The sequence below is a fragment of the Schistocerca piceifrons genome, chromosome 11, assembly GCF_021461385.2.
Source record: "Schistocerca piceifrons isolate TAMUIC-IGC-003096 chromosome 11, iqSchPice1.1, whole genome shotgun sequence".
In the NCBI taxonomy this organism is placed as follows: Eukaryota; Metazoa; Arthropoda; class Insecta; order Orthoptera; family Acrididae; genus Schistocerca; species Schistocerca piceifrons.
Window position 1 is genome coordinate 103,519,496 of NC_060148.1, and position 21,113 is coordinate 103,540,608.

A 21,113-nucleotide genomic window follows, 5' to 3' on the forward strand; every position below is an offset into this window, starting at 1 on the left:
ATCAACAGTCCAGCGCTGATGTTGACGGGCCCGGGCGAGGAGTAAAGCTTTGTGTTGTGCAGTGACCAAGGGTACACCAGTGGGCCATATCGATGTTGTTTCGTTGAATGGTTCGCACGCTGACACGAGTTGATGGCCCAGCGTTGATATCAGCAGCAGTTTGCCGAAGGGTTGCACTTCTATCACGCTGAACAATTCTCTTCAGTCGTCGTTGGTCCCGTCTTGAAGGATCTTTCTCCAGTCGCAGCCATGTCGGAGGTTCGACTTTTACCGGCTTTGTGATATTCACGGTAGACTCGTGAAATGGTCGTACGGAAAAATCCCCACTTCATCGCCACCTCGGAGATGCTGTGTCCCATTGCTCATGCGCCGACTGTAACACCCACTCCCTTAAACCCTGATAACCTGCCATTGTAGCAGCAGTAACCGATGTTACTGGCACACACAATTTTGTATAGGCGTTCCTGACCGCAACGCTGTATTCTGCCTGTTAACATCTCTCTGTATTTGAATACGCATGCCTATACCAGTTTCCTTGGCGCCCGAGTGTAAATCTGACCCCTTTTCCTCGTCACGCTTTGGAAAGCATAATTTTCGATCGCCTCGACTATAATCTAAATTCTTACGTTCCACGTTGTCGATAGTACTTGAAAGTATTCGAAATACGTTCAGTGTAAGTGTCTGCTCAGTGCAGAACAGAGTAAATCAATGTTGACGCGCGCCGCGAGTGGCAGCTTTCTTGTGACGCGCATGCGCAGTCTGCACGCCGCGGCCAGCGGCCTGCTCTGTGGAGTCCAGCCGCACCCTGTGAGGTGTTCAGAACACCTCTGCTGGGGGAACCAGTCAGCGCACATCAACTCGGAAACTTGAGCAAGATGAGGTATGATGGTGGAAGTTGTATGCTTCGTGCTTTGATGTTTTTAGCACACGAGTTTCTATTAACTTTTCCCTGGCGACGTTTCAGCTCTCTTTCTTGACGCAAGACTGTAATAATCCTTGCTCCCTCAGCATTTTCCGAAATTTTGTTAGTAAACCAATCCTCTCCGTCCTTCATCCATTCACTCAGTTCGTATTGCTCCAGAGCGCTATTTAGTCATTTGACACTATGTCCATAATTCCGTTACGTCTATCATATGGAATCAAAATGATGACCATTCATTGTCTCAAGATACGAACACTTGCTTATCTGCTCCTTCCATCATACGTAATCTCCTAACATTCCTGAGGGACTTACTGGGTTCTTAACCGTCGCCCCCCTACGTCATCATGATCAATCCCTGTCTCCATACTTAACAGTGCCGATACGTCAGGTGCCTTGGTAGCTACAGCGTCTAAAACATTTCCATTCTGTGTCGCCCAAAACAGTTGTCGGAAAATGTGCAACAGGGTTCTCAAAAAAATGTTGAAATGTGCGTGAAATTTTATAGGACTTAACTGCTGAGGTCATCAGTCCCTAAGCTTACACACTACTTAACCTAAATTATCCTAAGGATAAACACACACACCCATGCCCGAGTGAGGACTCGAACCTCCACTGGGACCAGCCGGCAGCGTTCTCTCTCTTAGCTGACGCAAGTTGCCTTTCTATGACATGCTCACATCTTCCAGTTCATCATTTTGACGTTCGTGCGATGGTTAGAGGAGGAACTACTGACAATATTCGTCAGTGAACAAGTTTCGGAAAAAGACATTCGGTATTTCGGCCTTCCCTCTGTAATCCACTTTTCTATGCCGTGATGGTGAAATGCAATAACTCCAATTCCAAACGAAACAGGTGCTGATAGGTGTGAATATTACAAAACTAGTATCAGTTTAGTAAACCATGGTTGTAAAATCCTGATACATATTATTTACCGAAGCGTGGAAAAACTGGAAATAGTTGACCTCGGGAAAGATCAGGTTGTGTTGCAGACAATTGTGGGAACATGACAGCAGTGACCCTATTACTTCAGGAAAGGCAAACCTATTTTTACGGCGTTTTTGTACTTAAGAAGTGTTGACTGGAATACTCTTCGAAATTATGGAGGCAGCAGCTGTAAAATACGGAGCGAACAGTTGTTTACAGCTTGTGCAGAACACAGACAGCAGTTACAAAAGCTGAATAGCATGAAAGGGAAGCAGTGCTTGAGCAGGGAGTGAGACAAGGTTATAGCCTCTCCTCTATGTTATCGAGTCTTTGCATTGGGCAGTCAGTAAAGAAATGTGGAGAAGGAGTTAAAGTTCATGGAACAAAAATAAAATTTTTGCAGTTTGCCATGGACTTGGAAGAGGAGTTGAATGGGATGGACAGTACAACAAAAACGATGGAATGTACCAGAATTAAATTACGCGATGCTGAGGATATTAGGTAAGGAAATGAGACGCTGAAAGCAGTAGACGAGTCTTGCTTTTCACGCATAACTGACGGTGGACCGTGTAGAGAGGAAAAAAATGGAGATTGGTAACGGCAGAAATAGTATTTCTGAAAAGAAATGTTTAAAATTCGAATATAAATTTAAGTTGAGAGGCACCCACATGCCTTGCTCATACTGTGGCATCAAGCAGTCAGGCCTGCAAGATGAGTGGTCTGCCAAGCGAGTGGATTCATTTTCTATTTATCAAGTAACATGAGCTCTAGTACTCACAATTAAGTTACAAATGATTCTCCTGTTTGAATATTAACCAACGGAAACTGATAACGTACATCTGACTATTAATAATTTATACAACTCTGACTGTTCACTACGCACTGGCAATACCACATTTTCTTTCTTATTTAACGGCTTTGATCAACACGTGGCCATCGCACTGAGTATGAATGGCGCACACCTTATGAATCCTGGGTATCATGACAACATACTATTCGAAGGAAAAGGCCACCAATCTTTTTCTTTTCACTATCTTATTAATTCCGATAAATTCTATAATCTAAACACACAAATTCTATCACCTACAACAATAACACATGAGAAATTCCGCCCAGTCGGCATGGCTTTACATTGGTGATTCTCTGTCTTATGGTCTCGTAATTATTTAACGCTACAGTGCACTTTCTGGATAGGATGGTGGGTCTTTTGCTACATCTCACAACCATCTTCACGAAACTTTCCTCCAGACCGAGCGGTACAAAAGGAGCATGCATAACCCACTACCTCTGAAACTACCTTGCTACTCTCCCATGCAAACCACACATACTTAAATTACATGACATACACCACACTGCAACATGGAATACAACACAAGGAATAGTCACAACATTAAAATCACATCACATCACTTTCAGCTTTCCCACTTCAATTAGTATTTATCCCAGTTTCACACGACACTGCCCCACTTCGAATTTTTTCTTTCCTACTACGAACTCTGGACGATATATGCACGTCTTCCTGTGCAATGCAAGCAAAGTGGCGTTGCTGGATAGACGGCTGACTCACCTTGCTTCTCTCTGAGTATTATAGTTCGAATCAAGCGTCACACGGAAACATAACACGCAAAGTAATATTGAGAACACATTCATCACACACGAGAGTCCTCACTGATACCATGGACGAGTACTTCTCTTTATCCTTTGTCTCATACACAGATTGAGACTCACACAGTACTCACCACGTGGAAGTACTTGTCTCTAATTTCAAGTCCTGCACACGCCATTTCTTAAATATTTCCAACTTACAGTACACACGCTAGTAATTCAGCTTAACTTAAGCACTCGGAAGTATTTCAACTTGTTGCTACACCTGGTTTCATTGTGACCGTTGGTCACTTCCGAAGATTACTACGATCCCCTTAATATTACCTGCCTGACATTTAGTTCTCCCCACAAAAGTTCCTGAAATAGAGAAATTATTATTCCAAACTACTCTTAAGTATTTCACATGCATACCATGTCTCCACTCTTTTATCTTTACGGAGCACACCTAAGACAGGTCTTAACAACACAAGATCTAGCGCTAGAGTGCTTAAACATGGCCGTTCTTCAGGTCCTCTCGCACCTCTGCCGAAGTGGGGGAGCACCTTGCTACCCTATTGGTTAGCCACATTTCAGGCGCTCAAAGCTCCGGTATAGTTCATCTCTTTGGTTCCACCAAAGGTGGCCAAAGGATCGTCTCAAAGATGATCATATATTCACATTCACTATCTGCAGTTAGCAGACGACCATACATTCATTCATTTCACAGATCTCACCAAACTGGATGTAGGGATTTATTTTGTGGGAGTGCACATGTGATCAATTAAATAAACAAATTGTCATTCTTTCCCACACTGGTATCCGGCTTCGCTGTATTAATTGAAATTGAGTTGTTATTAGAAAATATATGTTGTACTGACAAGAATAACGAACAATGGTGTACCTATTTTCAATGTCGGGCGGTACTGTACCCTTTCAAAGTATGAGCATGTGTTTCCTTGAAGGTATTTGTAGTGTAGCGATGTATGGAAGTGAAACATGGATGATAAACAATTTAAACAAGAAGTGAATAGGCTTTGGATTGCAGTGCTACAGACGAATGCTCAAGATTTGGTGAGTAGATGTCGTAACTAATGAGGTACTGGATAGAAACGGCGAGGAAAGAAATTTGTGGCACAACGTGGCTAGATGAAGGCATCAGTTGACAGGACACAGTCTGAGACAAGGGCTCACCGATTTTGTATTGGAAATGCGGAAGGGAAAGGAGGGGGGGGGGGTGGGGGGGGGGGTGTGGATAGATGGCTTCGACACATTATTGACTTAAAATGGCAGCAGAAGTTAATAGTACCGGTGTTTCTGTGAAGTTGGTGGACGGAATTTGACTCCAAAATTCACAGACTGCTGCACACAGGACTCTCTGCACGCTGATTTGGTGCATAACCGAGACTTTAAGGATAGTATGAGTCTCCTACGAAGAAAAGATTTCTAAATTCAAACTTTTTTTGGTTGTATGTTTCAGATAAATAAATGAAATGCCTATTTTATTCGTAGCTCACCGGTACCTATAAATCATAGTGACTAGCAAACGTTCCTTTGCTGAAATAGCAGTACCGAAGTTTGTCTCGTTTTGATATGACGGGCGCTATTAACATCAACAAATACTCCAGATCATTTGAGGACATTCTGCAAAAGTTTTCAAAAGTATCCATGCTCTCGATACTAAGTTCTTGCAAAAGGTTATTACAGGCACGATTTTGCGATCTTCTCATTATCTACTCTCTAACCCCTATACTTCTCTTTTCCTTTTTCACGTTTTTCATTACAATTACAAGAGCTGCAGCATATCTCACCCGCCTTCTTGTCATTTTACACTTCGACTGACACTCGCAGTGATACTGAAAGCATATGTAAACAGTATCAGCAAGTTGTTGACGCAAGTTTCTTGCCAAAGAACTTGCGGAAAAATCTTGCTTAATTCTTGCGCTGCTGTGTAAACACGGATGCAAGCGGCTAGCAATAACTTGCAGCAGTAACTTCTGCAAGCGACTTGCTAGTGTAAACCCAGCTTTACATTCATATTTACAGGCGTATTCAGTGACGCTGTAAGATAGTTACCAGTTTGGTGGCTTGCTTCGGAAATTGTTGTGTAACATTACAGTACAATGATATTTGAGACTATTAATCCGTCACTTGTTGAATATTCTATTTTGTCAAAGTCAATTTTTAGTATCAAGACACGTCCCTTCGACCCCATACAACCGCTTGTGCGATGAAAGATCCGTACCTAAAGGCTGTAAAGTCTCACAGTTCACATCAGTACTCAAGAAATGAAACAGGAGTAATGCGATGAATTACAGACGCATGTCACTGGAGTCGATTTGCAGTAGTATTTTGGAACATATACCCTGTTCGAACATGAATTACTTCAACGAAAAGGATTTGTTGACACATACACTGAGCGTGGATTCGGAAAAGTTTTCTTCACTCGCACGAAGTAATGAGCGTTGTCGACAGAGGCTCTCAAATTGATTCCATGTTTGTGAATTTCGAGAAGGCTCTTGACAGCAGTCCTCGTAAGGGACTTGTAATCAAACGGCGTGCCCAGGGAGTGTCTTCGCAGTTCTGGGACTGGATCCGTGATTACTGCCAGAGAGGTCACTGTTCGTAGTAACTCAAGGAAAGTGATCGAGTTAAACAAGGCACGTCTGTCGTTCTCCGGTGTGTTGGAGGCTCTCCGCTGATCCTGATTAGCGTAAATAGTTCAGAACACAATCAGTGCAGCGATGTTAGATTGTGTGCAGATAATGGGGGGACGATGACCCGTTGGTGCGGATAGTGGGAACTGATAATGAAAAGAGTGACGTCATCCACACAACCGACTAAATTACTTAGAGTAAATCACACGAATCTAAAGACAGTAAATTCACATAAATAGCTGGGAATTTCAGTTAGGAGTAAGTTTAATAGTACCGAACACATGCAGAATGTTGTGGAGAAGGCGAACCAAGGACTGCATTTTATTGGCGGAACAGTTAGTGGAAGTAATAGGTCTAAACAGCTAGACCGAAGGAGACTGCCTACACTACGCTTGTCCGCCCTCTCCTGGAGTTTTACTGCGCTATAAGGGATGCTTACCGGATCTGATTAACTGAGGATATCGAAAAAACTGCATTAACCCAAACTTAGCGAGGGAGTCGCGCGTATGATACGCGAGTTGGGGTGGCAATCATTAAAAAGAATGCGTTTTTAGTTGCCGCGAGATGCTTTCACGAAATATGAGTCACCAACTTCGCCCTGCGAATGCGAAAACATTTTGCTAACCCCCACCTACATAGTGAGAGTATTCTTCGTGTTAGAAATCTGTCGACGGTAACTCTTCATTTCTCCCATTTTAAGTGTTCATTTTTCCAGCGTGTCACTGGGAAGTGGAACGGAAAAGAAACAGTCTGAATGTAATTAGGTGAACCCTCTGCCAGGCTCTTAAGAGTCAATGGCACCACTCATGTAGATGTAGGAAATGTGACCTGGCATAAATTATATGATTGTTTCATCTGACGACTTTGCTATATGTTACATGATGAAATACATGTAAGTTTTTGATACGAAATATCCTTACTGGTGCCACAGTACACACACACTGGTCACGCCAAAATAAGCGCATGCATGTATGTATGTTAGGCGTATCTTTGGTGGACATCATCGTTGGAACTACTCGATAAGCTTATACTAGAAATTTCACCCATGTTCAGTGTACGGCAGCAGAGAAACGTCTCCAGTAGGACGTCCACAACGACTGAAAATAATTGAGCAGCGGTTTTAGTTATAGTGGACAGTGTTGCGAATGTTCTGATTGCATAATATATACTTACAGCTGTGGAATTAGGAGACACAACAGTTTTTCAGCGGAGCTTGATAACTATCGTGTACCATTGTAAACAGCCATTGCAGAGGAGTCGAACGACATAACGCGACCAAACAGTAACAGGGTAACCGCTCGCAAACCTCTTTCCCTGCGGCAGCGGGACAACTCCCACACCCGCCTGCCCTGTACGTCGGCACACAAGAGAGCCGGGTGCGGCCCGCGTGTCTGCCGCTGTGGCTGCCACGTAGTCTTCAGGATGTCGACATGGAGCGCCGACACGGGCCATAAAAGGACTCCGGACGGACGGCACTGCAGACTCGTTGTTCTGATCTGCCCGTTGACCTTCATTGGGAACGGTAGTGGCCAGAGTTTTCTCATTCGCCTGGTGCCAGCGACCTGCGGTGAACGGCTGCTGCGACGGGAGCGAGTTCTGCCGCACAGCCCCTGTGGAACACTGCGGGTACCTCACGCGGTCCACATGCCTCTCCACCGGTGTGCGTTTTCAGATGAATCTGTATTCCGCAACCACTTCACGCCTGCCATTTCGGCGTTAGTGCGAAGACTGAAAGGGGGAGCCATCTTACGATCTTCCACTGTCAAATAACTCGGAAAATACTGTAAACTATTAATTCGTTTTCAGAGATCCATATTAAGCGAATTATCGCGTGTAGAAATACGATGGATGCGAGAAATTAACCGTAAACTGACCAAGATCGCATTTTTCACTAAACCAATACTCTGAAAGTGCCCTTGTGGTGACTCGAAACACACGCAAGCGGTGGCCAAGGTAGTTGCGTACCTCACGCAGCAGCATCATGCCAGTGGCCAGCACACGAACGCTGGCGCCTTGTCTGGGCTGTTCCCGTGTTCTCGGCAGTGGCGCCACGTAGACACTGTCCTCAGTGAACCCCCTAAGGAAAAAGTCACAAGGCGTTACGCCAGGCGACCCAGAGGTCCAAACGAACACAGCCAGCCGCGGTGGTCTAGCGGTTCTAGGCGCTCAGTCAGGAACCGCGCGACTGCTACGGTCGCAGGTTCGAATTCTGCCTCGGGTATGGATGTGTGTGATGTCCTTACGTTAGTTAGGTTTAAGTAGTTCTAAGTTCTAGGGGACTGATGACCTCAGATGTTAAGTCTCATAGTGCTCAGAGCCATTTGAGCCATCCAAACGAACACAGCCACATCATCTTCCACCCCTACGGCCAGTCCAGCGATGCGGAAGTTCGTCATTTAGGTAGCGACAGACATCGATGCTCTCATAAGGGGTGGCTTGTCTCGTTGGAACATGGAATTCCTGAATCCGGACTCAGTTGTGGAAACAACTACAACTGCAACATATAGAAGTAAGAGGTACTCGCCATAGTTCTTTTACAGAATAAAAACGGCGCATTCAGATTCGTCTGTGACGCTGCACAGGAAACATTAACCCTCGGCGGACGTCGTTCAAGAGAGGCAATTTCATGAGGACTTTCCGGTCGCAGGTTCGAATCCTGCCTCGGGCATGGGTGTGTGTGATGTCCTTAGGTTAGTTAGGTTTCAGTAGTTCTAAGTTCTAGGGGACTTATGACCTAAGATGTTTAGTCCCATAGTGCTCAGAGCCAACCATGAGGACTTTCAGTACGCCACACTCTCACATTGCGGAGATAAACTTTTCCAGATAAGTGTCAATTGCTTCGTTGCCGAGTGTCAGCATGGGGGCGAAATGCCCATCCCCAACTGTGGCGCAAATCTGAAGGCGCCGGCCATAACATTCAGCTTTTACTTGTTGTGCGAGATGCAGACGGTGTGGTTCCAAGTGTTGCCGCTGACGCACGGTCTTCCACACACTTTGCTGCGGTATTTAGAGTTGGCGGCTTGTGCCTGCTGTTGACTTTTTTGGATTGCGTACAAAAATCTCGTTCACCCCCCTCAACGGCTGCAGCTGCCACATTTGGTCAGATACCTCGCATCTCCCAACACGCGAAAAGTCTCCCCTTGCCTTGTCGGCATTTTGGCAAGGCGCTGAATTCTTAATGCCATCCAATCATATTTGTACACGTAATACTTCGGAAAATTTACAATTCGGGAAACGAGTCATTCATTTGTGGCAGGGGCGGGCAAACGTTGCACGCGGCTCATGAGCGCACAGCGCTGCACGTGTGCTGCTCGCGTGCAGCCGTCGACCGGGGCTGTGGCGACAGCCGGCAGGTTGCGGCAGTGTAGTGCCAGGCTAAGCTGCGGACGTTGAAGCGAAGCGACCACTATGTAGTGAACGTTGTATTTCAATAACCGGAAAATGCAGAGTGAATCAAGGAAACGGAGAATTGTAGAATTGCTATCTTTTAAAAAGGAATGGGAGAATCATTTGTTCTCTGTGGAAAAACGTGAAAATTGGAAATGTATAATATGTGACAGTATTCTCGCTGGTGAGCGGAAGTTTAATATTGAACGCCATTATAATAAATTTCAGTATGTTGCCGTTCTTAGTGCAATAAAAGAGGAATTTCTCAAGCGATTTGGGGATATATCACACTTATCCCAAGGTTTTGAATAGTTCTCGAGAGAATCTGGTTTCTGTAGATGATATTCATCTCAGTTTGCAAATGGAATTAATAGATCTACAGTGTAATTCTCGTCTGAGAGACAAGTTCCTTTTGGCAAGACGTGTAATAGATCTTTATCGCGACTTTCCACAGCAAGAGTTTCCTCGTCTCCATCGTGAAGCCATGAAGATAGATGTTGGGCTCGACATACTTTTGTGAGAGATTTTTTTCTGTTATGAAAATTAATAAGTCTCGGTTAAGAGCAAACATCAGTAATGAAAATTTACGTAACTGTTTGCGTTTGTCTGTATGTAAAAATTTTGTTCCAGACATTAAACGTATTGTAAACTCCACCTGTGATAATTAAACAAAACGTATCGTAGGTAATAGGTACTCTTTCAAACCATGATTACTTTCAAACACTCCTACTAACCTTATTCCTCCATTTAATAAAACAGGCCAGGAAACAAAACGCATTACAGGGGAAGAAGCGGTGAGACGGTATGGTGGGGAGGGGTGAGAAGCGGGTGGCCAGCTTGCCCCTGTGTGCACGCAGAACACCTGTTAACTGCACGCGTGCATGTGCACCGCACACGTGCAGAATTCCTGCCCGCCCCTGATTTATGGTATCTCTGTATTCCGCCTTCTATCTATCGTCCTTTGTTCCTACGCCGGTAACGCCACTGAGCGAATCAACTGGTGATTTCGATCTGCTTGCTGGTACTATGTAGGGCCAAGAATTATTTTGATTTTTACTCAGATCTCTTGACAAAATTGTATTTACGAATTCTTTCAATGATCGAGATAATTTCAGAACACACAATCTGCCTTCAAGGATACCCGTGACAATGTTTACAATCAAAGTACTTCTGTGTCTCTATAATTAATCACTGCAGTGCCTGATATTTAATTCACAGAATGTACTACCACTTCGGTAGTTCCTGACCACACTGTGCTTACACTTAATGCACTACTTTAATATCAGTACATAGACAGTGTACGTTACTGTCGGGAATCTTCCCGTAGGCAATCAACGATTGCGTACGTACACTGTGAGTATATGCTTACGTTTATCGGACCCATATTACTCCTTTGTGGTACACAGTTTAATGATGTACGTACATGCAACCTGCGCAATTTCGCTTCTCACTGACGTGTCCATATACAAAGATCCAGGTAGCGTTAAGAGGTTGCGTGTAAGTCTTTGAATTCCAAAATTAGATCTAGAAGTACATTCTGTGCAGACTCGAGTATGAAAAACCACTGCACCAATGGCTTCATTCTTCTTGCAAAATAATGCTGAGGGATTTATGTACCAGTGTTTTGTAACACACAAATACCTAGCGTGTGGTGAGCTATGAGTGTTGGTATTCAATAACTTGTAATTGACGTCTTACCGACCATTAGTCCACTTACAGTATCATTGAAGTGTGGTTCCTTTCCTTGCGTAATATTCCGATTAAAAGCTTCGAAATGCCACAGTTGGTGATGTGACGCTCTTTTAAGGACAGTTGGTCCGTCATTATAGCGCTGGCTTGTACAGATAATGTAACTAATTTTCGTTACCACTCACGAATGATTCAGTCACTCGTTTGTTTACGGTTAGAAATGCTGAATAGTTAGTCAAATATCGTGATATCAAATATTGCTCTACTGACAGTTCAATAAAATATGCCCTCGACCTTGATGCCTTCTTCCTTTTGTCTTGTACATTTTTCCAACTCCAAGCCAACAAGTTAATTGCCAAGTCAGAGGTGCGATTTTAGTTTCCGTATTTATCAGTTTCAAACAGCTGTTTCTTTTTCTTTTCGTATTAAGACAATTAGTATTGCATATTTCTTTATACCTGTTGGCTGTACAGATTATTTGCTCTTTCTATTATTTACATAAAAAATATGCAAGCGATCATTTCCACCTAGATAGACGTAAAACATGCAAGTTGTATTTGTGGACGGTTACTCTCTAATGCGTCTAAAAGAGAATTACTATCGTCTTTGTAATCTGTTTCCTAGGTGTCTTTAAAAATGTTAATTTAAGTTTTTTCTATTGGACTCGAGATTAATGAGGGAAAAATTGTGTTTACTTGAAATGAAGATGAGGGAGGTGATTTTTAATTTTTTTGTTAATGAAATCTTCATTTGAGGTTTATTATCTTTGTAGCAGTTTATCGTCGGCCGAGAACGAGTGGCAGCAAAGCTAAATACTCGAACCAACAACGATAGTGAATAATAATGAAGAATGCAAAAATAATTCCCAGACCCGTCCTGTGTGGCCGCGGTCCAGCAGATACCGCCACGTTCTGACACACCACGGCGGGGCGCGGATTTCTGAGCAGGAAAGCAACTGCTGGGAGGGAACCCACGACCCCTTACGTCGGTCCAGTAGTCAGGACTCTGTAGAGGACACGGCAGTCAAATACTGTCTCAACACGAGCAGAGGTCACTGGGAAGGTCTTGAAAAAAGTGTAGTAATTGGTGTGGTAGGGTGCGTTCTCACAGTATGAGATGCAATACCCACTCTTTACATGACGAATAGTTCACTGTTTCCAGTTGATGCAAAAGTTTATAAACGTGGCTTTTCTTGAACTAAATTTTTCAGACAGGAGTATACAAAACTACTACGGCTTTAACACTTTCGTGTGGTGACCTACATTGTTGACCGTACTGCAGTTAAGACTGAAGTGGCAGAAATTAAACTTGGTGTTTGACGCTAGACTAAGACTCAGCTTGTGGAGATGGCGTTTTGGTATAACGATATTCTTGCGTTGTTGTTTTGTAAGAAATTGCGCAGGTATATTGAGTGTTTGGTGGATTTTTTTCTTTGGACCTAAGTGTCGATATAAAGGCAGTAAATGTGGCACCAAAGCGCCGATAGTGTAAAACCGGATACGGCAATTGCCTGAGCCAATGACGGCACACATAACGCCCTCTTATTACAAACTTTGATAAATAAGCTGTGCGAAAATGACGGTTACTGCACACACTGCTGCCACAAAATAACCGTTGCCGCCGCCGTTCTTGGCTCACCACAAGGGAGCAGACAGAGAAATTTAAGCTCTTGCATGGATACCAGAGCAGTACACAGTCAATTGAATGGCTAAAATGAACGGCCGGATCAAACGAATTAATTACGCTATGTGCTGCATTCTGTGCAAGACTGTAATCAAAATAACTGTGGGAAATGCAAGCGGCGACCATTTAGAGTTAAAAGGACTTGTAATGCCGGAAGTGCATGTAATGTGTTTAAGGATACACTCTGAATCTATGAATTGCTGTAGCCTTGACGATCGTATCCGATTTACACATACGGCGCGTTGTAGGTAATTTCTGTATTGACCAAAAAGGGGGGTGGACTGTTAGAGTTTGCATTAAATTGCAAAGTAGGGCCTCGAGGTATTAAAGTAGGCGCTTACGATCTCAGTGAGTGAGCGAGGCTGAGCGGTTGTAGAGTCAAGCGGCGGACGGAATTGTTTATTCGGAATGCGGCGTTCTGCGGCAGGAAGCGTTGCGTGTGCTCGCTTCTCGGAAAAAAGAAATAAAAAGCTGGACGAGGCGCGAAGGCCACGGCCGGCGGCGGCAGTGGAGGGGGAAGGGGGGTCTCGTGACGTCAGAGCCGCCGCCCCGCCAGTTCTGGAACAGTCGCTGGAGAGGCGGCGCTCGGCTGCTGGACGGCGGCCCAGTTCTGACGGCGCAGCCGGGCTTCCAGCAGCTTTCCGTCCGTCTAGTCGTGCCGCTCTGCGACAACACCAGAGGAAGGTGAGGCGGGCAGCTGGGCAGCTGGGCTCCGCTGGATTACTCGGAAGCGGCGGGTGTTGTTCTGTACGCTTTTCTCTCGTCTGTCGCGTGACTCGCGACAGAGCAACGTCAAGAAACTCCTCCCGTGTCTTACCTTAAAAAATTAGTGTCGGTACGACTGGCGAATAGTGTGCTACATTAGCGTGTCGAGTGTTTACTATTTTATTACTCGTTATCGCCTCGTCACAGTCGTTTAATCGCTGATAACTTGAGCGAGAATAACGCGAAACGAACGGAAAACGGCCCCACAATCAGTTGGGCGGTGTTTCGATGTGCCCGTGTAGATTCCAACAGAATTCTCGTGCCACAGTTGTCGGACACGGAAACCACGCGTTCCTGATTATGTCACTGCAAAGAAACAACCAGTGTTCGTGGAACGCAAGTATGCGAAAATCATCGAAGTCAGCACTTGGGACAGAGTGAGTTTCAGTGCGACACGGCGCCCTACGCCTTTGCCTCTTGTCCAGCAGCCGTGGCTGCCTGGAACGCTGGACCTCCAGCCCCCCCCCCCCCCCCCCCCCCCCCGCAAGCCGAGGGCGATTGCAGGTTGCAATTTATTTTTCCGTATTTCGGTTACTTCGGCCGACTTTAAACATCTAAAATGTTGTAATGTACTGATTAAGAGGTATAATCTGACACGCAGTAAGAAAAGTATCACATAATGATCTCGTGGTGCAGCTCTTCTTCTTGTCTCCGTGATTGCTAAGAAAATGGGATGAGAAGCTCCGCCTTATGCAAGGCACCTTTTTTCTTTGTTTCACCCATACATGTTTCAGCACTTTTGTGCTTTAGTCAGTGGGTTCTATTTCTATTTTTAACTGTAAATTTGTTCTTAACATATTAATATTTGTGTCGTTTACAGCATTATGTAAAAGTTGCATTTATAACTTAATTGGCGAAAAGTGGGTGTAATCATGAGTAACATACGTTACATGATATTATTGTCCACTTATTTTGGCAGCTGTTCTGCTACACAATATACAACTTGTCACCTGCTAACAGCAAAACGTAATTTATTTTCTGTTTGTTATGCATTTACGAACGGAAATAAGACTGTATCGCCTTTTCTTTCCGTAACTTACAGTTTTGAAGTTGTGGTACGAAATGGTTCAAATGGCTCTGAGCACTATGGGACTCAACTGCTGAGGGCATTAGTCCCCTAGAACTTAGAACTAGTTAAACCTAACTAACCTAAGGACATCACAAACATCCATGCCCAAGGCAGGATAAGTTGTGGTACGTTTTCCTGTATTGTTGGCGAAGTAAATATGCTTACTTATGTGCCTGTGTTCGCGTGGCAATGCAGTTTTTCCGATTACTCAAAACATGGGCGGAGTTTTCGCTGCCATTACGTGTTGTTGCGGCTGTGTGGCGTTCGTTTGTTTCGTAGCGTGTTCTGCTGGGTGAGGCGCGCGAGCTTCAATTGCATTTGGCGTTAGTGGTGTGTGTGGTTTGCGTGTGTGTGATGAGTACTGGGGCAGAGAGAGAGAGATACAGAGAGAGAGAGAGATACAAAGAGAGAGAGAGATACAGAGAGAGAGAGATACAGACAGAGAGAGAGATACAGAGAGAGAGAGAGAGAGATACAGAGAGAGAGATACAGACAGAGAGAGAGAGATACAGACAGAGAGAGAGAGATACAGACAGAGAGAAAGAGATACAGACAGAGAGAGAGAGATAGATAGATAGATAGATAGATAGATAGATAGAGAGGATTTTGTGTGTGTGTGTGTGTGTGTGTGTTACTTGTATAGTTGTTCTATTGTAGCGAAGAGGGTTTTGTTGCACAGTGATGTGTATTCATTGAGTACTTTACTTCCTTGGGCTCTTGATTTTTGGATGTGGTAGTTTTCTTCTGTAGCTAATTTTTGGTATAGGCTGCTGCCAGTTTTTAGGATGTGAAGGTCAGTTGTTGGGTGGTGGTTGTGTGCTACCAGGTGGTCTGCAAATGTTGAGTGTGTGCTATTGCTTTTCAGTGCTCTGAGGTGTTCATTATATCTGGTTCTGAAGGTCCTGCATGTTTGGCCCACATACACATATTGACAGCAGTTGCAAGTAAGTTGGTAGATGCCGGACTGGCTGTATTTGTCAGTATTAGTGGTATTTCTTCAGAGTCTGCTCTGTATTGTGTAGTTGGTTCTGTATGCTACGTTGAGTCCTTGTTTCTTTAGTATATTACCCACCCTGTGTGTGACCTTGTTGTTGTAAGTTAGTATGTGCCATTTGTTGCTTACTGTCTGCTAATTTGTTGTGTGATGAGTTGTCTTTGTATGTGTGTGTTTTTGATGGTTATGTGCTGTTTGTTTTTGTATTTTCTGGTTTATTTTGTCTACTCTCTTTGCGTCATATCCATTCACCTGTGCAATTTGCTGTATCGTGTTTAGTTCTTGTGTGTAGTCACGCTTGTTCGTGGGTATTTCGTTCAGCCTGTGAAGTAAATATCTGAAGCTGGCTTCTTTGTGAGATATGGGGTGATTGGATTGGTTGTGAGTAATGGTGCTGGTGGGTGTGGGTTTTCTGTAGATTGTGAATTCATGTTTGTTGTTTCTCTTGTGTATAATGATATCTTAGAAATTAAGTTATTCATCTGTTTGTGTTTCTATGGTGAATTGTATTTGTGGGTGGATGGAGTTTGTTATCATGAAGTTCTTTTATGCGAGACAGTGGTTCATCTATTAAGCAAATTATGTCATCTATGTATCTGTACCAAAATATTATTTTGTACTGTTTTGGTATTACTATTTTGTCAAAGATTTGTTTTTCTATCTGATTGAGGAAAATGTCAGCTAGGAGGCCACTGATTGGGGATCCCATGGGTAGTCCATCTCGTTGAGAGTAAAATCTGTTGTTGAATGTGAAGTAGTTCTGTTCTGTGATGAGCCTGAGTATGGCTAATATTTCTTGTATGTTTGTTGTGGGTATGTTTCCTTGTAGTTGGAGGTTTCTTTCTATTATGTTGATGGTTTCTTCTGTTGGGATGTGTGTGTACATTGAAATTATATCAAATGAAACCAATGATGCTGTGTTTGGTATGTTTCCATTTCTTACTTTGTCTAAGACTTCTGTTGTCAGTGTATTTGTATATTGTCTGCAGCAGAGTGTGTTTGGCGAAGTGGTATTTTGTGGCTTTGGTGAAGTTTATTAAGACATATGGGTATTCCGGGTTTGTGAACTTAAGGCAATGATTTTAGGGTGGGGGCCTTGGGATTTTACTGTATCATTTATTTAATCTGTGTTTCTGTGAAAATTGTTTCTATGTTTCTCAGGGTTTTCTGTAACTTACTTTGGTATCGGTTTGTTGGCTCACTGGTTAATTCTATGATGTTGTTGCTTTGGATGAATTCTAATGTTTTGTGAATGTATTCCTGTTTGTATGACTACTATTGAATTACCTTTGTCAGATTTTGTGATGATGGCATTTTCTTGTGTTAATTTATTCTGTAGTTTTCTGTAGGTTTTTTCTTCAGGAGTCCTAGTGTTTTCTTTTATGGTGGTTTTGTTTTCTTTGATTGTTTCTTATTTCCTCAGCAATTAGTTCTCTTGTTAGGTTTGCATTGAATTCAGGTGTGTTTAGTCTTTCTTGTTGCTTCATGATGTTTTCAGTTTCTGTTATGATATTTTCTACTGTCCTGTGTGACACCACTGTGTTAATGTTATGTTTGGAACCCTTTTCAAGTAGGCTGCTTTCTTGTTCAGATAATTTTATGTCTGTTAGATTGATCACTCCTTTGTGAAAGGTGTGTTTGTTGTATCGGTAGTGGGAATGGTGGGTGTTTGTGTGATTTAACATTTTTGTGAGTTTCTTTTGTTGGATTGTCTGTTTCCTGCCTATTATGGTATCTGTGTATGCTCTAACCCTGTACATTTGTTAATCAAAAAATGATGGGTGTGTTATGTGATTAGCTAGTTCTATATGCAATCTGTATAATTCAATATTCAGTGTCTGTTTTTTGGAATACAAAGACCAGATTTCTGGCTTTATCCACATGATTTCTGCCTTACGTTTTGTCTGCTGTGCTGCTGGTGACATGTTGTTTACATTTATTGTTATATAGTTAGGTACAATTTTATAAGCCAAACATAGTTTATTGAACTTAATGTTGAGTATGGTTTTATGAAGTCTGATGGCTGTTCTGATATTTGTTGAAGAGCTGCGTTGGAAATACCTGGCTTGGTGTAGAAATAATCATCTTGCGGTGCAGTTCTTCTTGTTGTCTCCGTGATTGCTAAGAAAATGGGATGTATCACAGTTGGAAACTTGGCGTGTCTCGAGGTGACGTAACTCACAGTGCTGAAATACGTGGTCGTCATTCACCCAGTACTTCAGAATGTGGGCAGTTAGCGACCCGGAACCAACTTCAGACAACATTTCAAACACTTGAGATAAATTCCCCTAATGTCACCCCGCCCCACACACATAGACACACCCACATTAACATGTGCGCGCACTGGGAGATTGGTGTGTCGAACATTTAGTCGCGCGAGAGATTTTCTTTTGTTTAAAAAGGAGTGTCAACTAGCCACACTGTATTCACGCTGTGTTTCAGAATGAGAGCACTTGCCCACCCCGAACACATGTTAAGAATAATTTCAAACCGTTCCTAAACTCCTCTCATACATGCGTAACGTAAGATAACACGCGTCAACTCATCTATAAAGCAACCAGTCGTCGGGCGCTGTTTCGTGTGTCAGCATTGCGTGTCCTGCAATCGACTCGCGAATCAGAACCCGTGACGTCATGCCGACATGTTTGTGGTGCTGCGTTCATTTCAGTTTGTTGTTGTTGTGGTCTTCAGTCCTGAGACTAGTTTCATGCAGCTCTCCATGCTACTCTATCCTGTGCAAGCTTCTTCATTTCCCAGTACCTACTGCAACCTACATCCTTCTGAATCTGCTTAGTGTATTCATCTCTTGGTCTCCCTCTACGATTTTTACCCTCCACGCTGCCCTCCAATACTAAATTGGTGATCCCTCGATGTCTCAGAACATGTCCTACCAACCGATTCCTTCTTCTGGTCAAGTTCTGCCACAAACTCTTCCCCCCAAATCTATTCAATACCTCCTCATTAGTTATGTCATCTACCCATCTAATCTTCAGCATTCTTCTGTAGCACCACATTTCGAAAGCTTCTGTTGTTCTCTTCTTGTCCATACTATTTATGGTCCTTGTGTCAATTCCATACATGGCTACACTCCATACAAATACTTTCAGAAACGACTTCCTGGCATTTAAATCTATACTCGATGTTAACAAATTTCTTTTCTTCAGAAACGCTTTCCTCTCTACTACGACCATCGTCAGTTATTTTGCTCCCCAAATCGCAAAACTCCTTTACTACTTTAAGTGTCTCATTTCCTAATCTAATTCCCTCAGCATCACCCAACTTAATTCGACTACATTCCATTATTCTCGTTTTGCTTTTGTTGATGTTCATCTTATATCCTCCTCTCAACACACTGTCCATTCCGTTCAACTGCTCTTCAAAGTCCTTTGCTGTCTCTGACAGATTTACTATGTCATCGGCGAGCCTCAAAGATTTTGTTTATTCTCCATGGATTTTAATACCTACTCCGAATTTTCCTTTTGTTTCCTTTACTGCTTGCTCAATATACAGATTGAATAACATCGGGGAGAGGCTACAACCCTGTCTCACTCCCTTCCCAACCACTGATTCCCTTTCAGGCCCCTCGACTCTTATAACTGCCATCTGATTTCTGTATAAATTGTAAATAGCCTTCCTCTCCCTGTATTTTACCCCTGCCACATTTAGAATTTGAAAGAGAGTATACAAGCCAACATTGTCAAAGTCTTTCTGTAAGTCTACAAATGCGAGAAACGTAGGTTTGCCTTTTCTTAATCTAGCTTCTAAAATAAGTCGTAAGGTCAGTATTGCCTCACATGTTCCAACATTTCTACGGAATCCAAACTGATCTTCCCCGAGGTCTGCTTCTACCAGTTTTTCCATTCGTCTGTAAAGAATTCGCATTAGTATTTTGCAGCTGTGACTTATTAAACTGATAGTTCGGTAATTTTCACATCTGTCAACAGCTGCTTTCTTTGGAATTGGAATTATTATATTCTTCTTGAAGTCTGAGGGTATTTCGCCTGGCTCGAACATCTTGCTCACCAGATTGTAGAGTTTTGTCAGGACTGGCTCTCCCAAGGCCGTCAATAGTTCTAATGGAATGTTGTCTACTCCCGGGGCCTTGTTTCGGCTTAGGTCTTTCAGGGCTCTGTCAAACTCTTCACGCACTATTGTATCTCCCATTTCTTCATCTACATTCTCTTCTATTTACAGAATATTGTCCTTAAGTTCGTATAGACCCTCTAATACTCCTTCCACCTTTCTGCTTTCCCCTCTTTGCTTAGAACTGGGTTTCCATCTGAGCTCTTGATGTTCATACAAGTGGTTATCTTTTCTCCAGAGGTCTCTTTAACTGTCCTGTAGGCAGTATCTATCTTACCCCTCGTGAGATAAGCCTCTAAATCCTTACATTTGTCCTCTAGCCATCCCTGCTTAGCCATTTTGCACTTCCTGTCGATCTCATTTTTGAGACGTTTGTATTCCTTTTTGCCTGCTTTATTTACTGCATTTTATATTTTCTCCTTTCATAAATTAAATTCAATATTTCTTCTGTTACCCAAGGATTTCCACTAACCCTCGTCTTTTTACCTGCTTGGTCCTCTGCTGCTTTCACTACCTCATCCCTCAGAGCTACCCATTCTTCTTCTACTGTATATCTTTCCCCCATTCCTGTCAATTGTTCCCTTATGCTCTCCCTGAAACTCTGTACAACGTCTGGTTTAGTCAGTTTATCCAGGTCGCATCTCCTTAAATTCCCACCTTTTTGCAGTTTCTTCAGTTTTTAATCTACAGTTCATAACCAATAGCCTGCGGTCAGAGTCCACATCTGCTCCAGGAAATGTCTTACAATTTAAAACCTGGTTCCTAAATCTGTCTTACCATTATATAATCCATCTGATACCTTGTATTATCTCCAGGATTCTTCTATGTATACAACCTTCTTCATTTCAGTATTTTCACAATTTTATGGAACTAAGGCTGTGGTGAGTGAGAGACCTGCTGCGCTCCCCTGCACCTCGGTTAGACTGAGGCGAAGGCTGGATTAGCAGCAGGCGGATTCTCGAAGTGTTGTCGTGATGTTTTGCTTCGTGAAATCAAATATTGCATGCTTCTCTTTTCATCTGTGACGTCACGCTCCTGCTTTGAGATTAGCTGATGAAAGGGAAGCTATCAGATACAACACTTTTTTTTTTGTACTATGCAACGCTGCAGTGCTTTGTTTGGCTGTTCTTGTGTTAAAATTTGCGCGAGAAGTCCAAGGCGTGCTGACAAAGCAAAGCACAAGGGATCTCTCCGAAACGCCTCGACTTCTGTGTGGCTTTTTGTGCCAAAAATTTGCCGCAATCGTGCTTCGGCGTTAATAGCATTCTTTGTTACGAAAGAATGCGCGACTGTGACGCTGTCACTTACAAACTTCTTTACTTGAGGTTCAAATGACACGATTAAAGAGCAGTGTAAATT

General features: G+C 43.2%; 1 protein-coding gene across 1 annotated transcript in view; it reads left to right on the forward strand.

Annotated features, from left to right (window-relative positions):
* Positions 1-13,409: 13,409 nt before the first annotated feature.
* Positions 13,410-21,113, forward strand: part of LOC124719755 (ankyrin repeat domain-containing protein 17-like) — a 62,148-nt gene continuing 54,444 nt past the window's right edge. The window contains exon 1 of the mRNA XM_047244955.1: positions 13,410-13,527. The gene's annotated coding sequence lies outside the window, so the exon portion shown is untranslated. The remainder of the gene's footprint in view (positions 13,528-21,113) is intronic.